Here is a 5,000-nt window from a genome sequence, read left to right as displayed (position 1 = left end):
ACTTGAACCGACTGAGGGGATTCTGTAGTTGAATATAATCATCTGGCGATAATCGCAATTTTATCGTTTTCTTCTCTGCTCACTTTAGACAAACAAATAATTCAACGAATAAGTGAACGATTTGATAAATCATTCGCTTTGTCTTAATATCCTCCATATTTGTAATTATACTATCCATTATTCATTTACTCTTTAACTCTCCTTTTCCCTTTATTCTTTAATTTTTCCTTATTTCTCCTTTCATTATCTGTTCCCTCGACACTGTTCCTTTTTTTCCACATCATTCTTCGTTTGCTCCGTCTTCCATTTTTTGCCCTTAGGGTAGTGAGTGGTGTGGAAGAGAAGAAACAAGCATTCACAGATTGGTTACAAAACAGGATGAGACAATCATATGAGAGGTACAAAGAAAAAAGAAGAGAAGTAAAACATAAAAAGGTTGTAGAAGAGAAGAAACGAGCATTCGCAGATTGGTTACAAAATAGGAGAGAATCATATTAGAGGTACAAAGAAAAAAAGAGAAGTAAAACGTGAGATAAAGGAGGCAAAGAAGAGAGCAGATGTGAAATGGGGTAAGTGTATGACAGATTTTTTTTAAAGTAACAAGAAGATGTTTTGGAAGGAAATTAAGAGAGGTAGAGGAGGCGAATCAAGTAGAGAAGAAAAGGTAAAAGGTGCAGGTGGAGAGATGATAATGGAAGAGACAGCAGTAAGAGGGAGATGGGCAGGGTATTTTAGAAAGTTGCTACATGTGAAGGAGGATAGGTAGGAAAAGGTAGTTGCAGTGGGAAGCGTTAAGGAAATGACAGTGATAAATGAAGAAAATGGAGAGAAACAAGAAAAAAATGAAATGAAAGCAGTTATCAAAATTATGATTGCAGTTAAGGCACCTGGGTTGGATGGGTATCATGCGAAGTGTCTAAAAAAAGGAGTTACAGTGATGGTGGACTGACTGGTGAGGTTGTTTAATGTTTGTCTAAAAGAGGTAGAGTGCCGGAGGACTGGAGAAGGGCCTATATAGTTCCGCTTTACAAGGGAAAAAGAGGACAAGTGTGAGTGTATTAGTTTTAGAGGGACACTTTACAAGGGAAAGAGAGGACAAGTGTGAGTGTTGTAGTTTTAGAGGGATCACTTTGTTGAGTATAGTTGGGAAGGCTTATAGGAGGGTTTTGATTGAGATGACTAGGAGAGGAACAGAGGGATTAATTGGTGAAGAGCAGTGTGAATTTAGAAGAGGTAGGGGTTGCGTGGTACAGGTTTTTGTGTTAAGAAAACTTTAGCAAAGGTAAAGATGTTTTTTGGGCCTTTATGGGTTTAGAAAAGGCTTATGAGAGGGTAGACAGGAAGGTACTGTGGGAAGTATTGCAGATGTATGGGATAAGAGGAAAGTTTTTAAGAGCTGTCAAGACGTTTTACGAGAGTAGTAGAGCCTGTGTTAAAAAAAAAAAAAAAAGAGTGAGCGGTTTGAGGTAAAGGTGGGACTTCGCCAGGGATTTGTCATGTCGCCTTGGCTGTTCAATTTATGCATGTATGGGGTGGTGCAGGAGGTAAAGGCAAAGGTAATGGGCCGGGGATTGGACATAGTTAAAGAAAAAGGAGAAAAGTGGGAGATAAATCAGTTGTTGCTTGTTGACGACACTGAACTTGTAGCAGCTGACGACACTGAGCTTGTAGCAGGATCAGAGGAGGGATTAAGGAAGTTAGTAACGGAGTTTGGGAAGATGTGCGAAAGAAGGAAGTTGAAAATAAATGTGGGTAAAAGTAAGGTGATGAGATGTACAAGGGTAGAGGATGGCAGCAAATTAGAAGTGAGTAATAAGGGAGAAAGATTGGAGGAAGCGGATAGCTTTAGATACTTGGGCGCGAATGTGGCGGGAAAGGGAGGAGTGGAGGTGGAGATAGGATGTAGATTGATAGAAGTAAGTAAATGCCTTGGAGGATTAAGAAATGTAATGAGAAATATACATTTGGGAATGGATGTTAAGAGGAGATTGTATAAAGGGGTGATTGTGCCGACACCATTGGATGGGGTAGAAACATGGAACATAAGAGAGGAAAAGTTTAAATGTGTTTGAGATTAAATGCCTGAGAAGTATGTTAGGGGTTACTAGGCTGGATAGAGTGAGAAACGAGGAGGTGAGGAGAACCGGGGTGGAAAGGGAGTTGGGAGATATGGTTGATGAAAGAGTATTAGGATGGTTTAAGCACATGGAAGGAATGAGTGAAGAAAGATTAGTAAAAGAAGTATGGAAGGCAGAGGTGGAAGGAGTGAATATGAGGGAGTGACCAAGGATGAGATGGATGGATGGGGTAAAAGGGGGTATTGGGGAAGAGAGGAATATCTGTTGAGGAAGGAGGAGAGAAGGCAGAAGATAGGGGTGAATGGAGGATGGTTGTGTATGTATGATGCTATGATGCATGGAAGGGAGTGGGTGGGGATGGGGGTGAGGGAGTATGTGTGAAAAATAAATTAACGCAGCCTGAAGGGATTTCTCACCGTCTTCTCCTTTTCTGCATGAGGGGACGGGGAGGGGGATCCCCGATTAAAAGAAGCGGCTTTGCTGTGGATGTGCTGTCCCTTGCGACACTGCTTCTGCAGTGGATGTGATGCAGGGATGACCCGTCATCTAGGAGAAGCCAAGAAAAGTGGTAAGGAGGTATAGTGAGTGGGGGTGGAATATGGGGTGATGAAATGGGTGGGAGTGGATTTATGCCTTTGACTTTGGCTACCTCCTTTGTTAGGGGGAAAAAGCCATTGGAATATGTATGTATGTATGCATATATGTATGTATGTATGTATGTATGTATGTATGTATGTATGTATGTATGTATGTATGTATGTATGTATGTATGTATGTATGTATGTATGTATGTATGTATGTATGTATGTATGTATGTATGTATGTATGTATGTATGTATGTATGTATGTATGTATCTTTTCTTGTGCCATTACAATTCCTTTTCATTTGTTTCCCTTTTCCATTCCATCTTTTATTACTTTTTTGTATTTGTTTCACTATACTTTTCTTGAGCTATTTCTATTTTCTTTCTGATTAAACTTTATCTTCTCATCATCCATTAAATCATATCAATCTGTATTGCTCCTCATCCTTTTCCCTCAAAATTATTTTCAATTTTCCCTCTTCTTTTTCCTCTCGTCATCCATCTTCTATTTCTACTACCATCTGCTTGTTCTGACCCCGCTCCCCATCCATTTCTCCATATTTCTGTTATTTCAACTTCCTTTTCCCCATTTAGTTGCACCATCCATCAACTGTTCAACTTTTTCTCTTTATACCACCATCATTATTCTCCTCTCTTCCTCTTACCTCATCTATCCTTCCACTGTACAAACCCTCACCTTTTCCCCTTACCTCTTCCTCTTCTTTTACATTTCGTTCCTCCACTTTTCTTCTCTCTTCGTATTACAACATCAATTCTTTCATCGCCCTCCACCGACACCTACCCTCACCTTCTGCTTTACCACCCCCGTCCCTGCGCTTACCCTCATCGCCTGCCTATCCCCCACCTCCTGCCTACCCCTCTCTCCCTTTCCTTTCCCCTCCTCCTCCTCCTCCTCCTCCTCCTCCTCCTCCTCCTCCTCCTCCTCCTCCTCCTCCTCCTCCTCCTCCTCCTCCTCCTCCTCCTCCTCCTCCTCCTCCTCCTTCTCTTCCCCACCCATAGCTGTGATTTTGGTCGATAGTGAACAAAAGCTGTGTACCCGCGCCCAAATGCTTACAGGTAGGCGGGCGGGCGAGCGCACGTGCCCACACACCGTCGCCGGCTGCACTAGGAGGGCTGTATGGAGGGAGGGGGGGAGGAGGCAGGAGGGGAAAGGAGGAGACGGGGAGGTAAGGGCAAGGTATAGAATAGGGGGGGTGAGAGGGGACACAAGGGTGGGAGAAAAGTATCGAGAAGCAGATGCAGAGGGGGAGATGAAGAATTGTTGGAGAATGATGTAGAAGAGATGGTGTAGTAAAGTATAAGGGAAGGATGTATAAAGTGAAGAAAGGTTAAAATGAGGTACATGATGGAACGAAAGGGTGTACGGATTTTAGGTGGGTATGTTCGGGAGATGGAGAATGGTGGGGGTGCGGAGGGAGGGTGATGGAAGGGAGGGAGAAGCGGGGGAAAATGAAGGAGTGGGGTGGGGGACCTCCCTCCCACTCCCAATTAAATCGTCTCGTGATAATCAAAATAAAATCTCTAAAGTTTTCCGACGGTGTGAAGGGGCTCATCGAAGAGGTGCTCCTCCGTTCGGTCCGGAGGTCGTCCTTCAGTTGTGGATAGTCAACAAAATTCATAAAGGACATTATACACTGGATTGCAAGGGATTGAAGGTAGGGAGAGGCCAAAGGGAGAGGTGTGAAAAGAGGCTAAAGGTCAAGGGTACTACAACCAACGGGAGGAGGAGGAGGAGGAGGAAAGGGTGTGAAAGGAAGAGGAGGGAAGAGGTCTGAAGGAGAGAGAGGAAAGGTGGTTGTTCGGGCGGCTCTCCTGCCACGAGCCTTTTTTGTCTCGTGCTCGACGAAGACTGAAAACAGGATGTATAGAGACAGGCTTATAAGAAATATAAGTGCTCGGGTGCATCTAATGACTATGAAAGTTATGTATCAATACAGAGAGATTTAAAAAAGACAATAAGAAAAAGAAAACGACAATACGAAATGAACATCGCTGAGAAATCCAAAGAGAATCCGAAAGAATTCTATAGTTACATTAGAGATAAAAAGGTTGTTAGGAATCACATTGGTCCACTATTATCTGCTGACGGTCAACTTGAATATTCAAATGAAGGAATGTGTAATCTCTTAAACAATTATTTTAGCTCGGTATTTGTAAACGAAACACCTCAAAGTGAATTCCAAACTAAAACCTGTGAAAAGTCTGGGGTAAACTTACTCACTACGGTAAATATAACAAAAGAAACAATTAAAAGGTGTATAGACAAACTCAAAGTTAATAAAACACCAGGGCCTGACGGTTGGCATCCAAGAATCTT

Source organism: Oratosquilla oratoria, chromosome 1 (assembly GCF_046742065.1).
Source record: "Oratosquilla oratoria isolate Oo_2021 chromosome 1, ASM4674206v1, whole genome shotgun sequence".
Lineage (NCBI taxonomy): Eukaryota > Metazoa > Arthropoda > Malacostraca > Stomatopoda > Squillidae > Oratosquilla > Oratosquilla oratoria.
Note: the sequence above shows the minus strand (reverse complement) of the source record.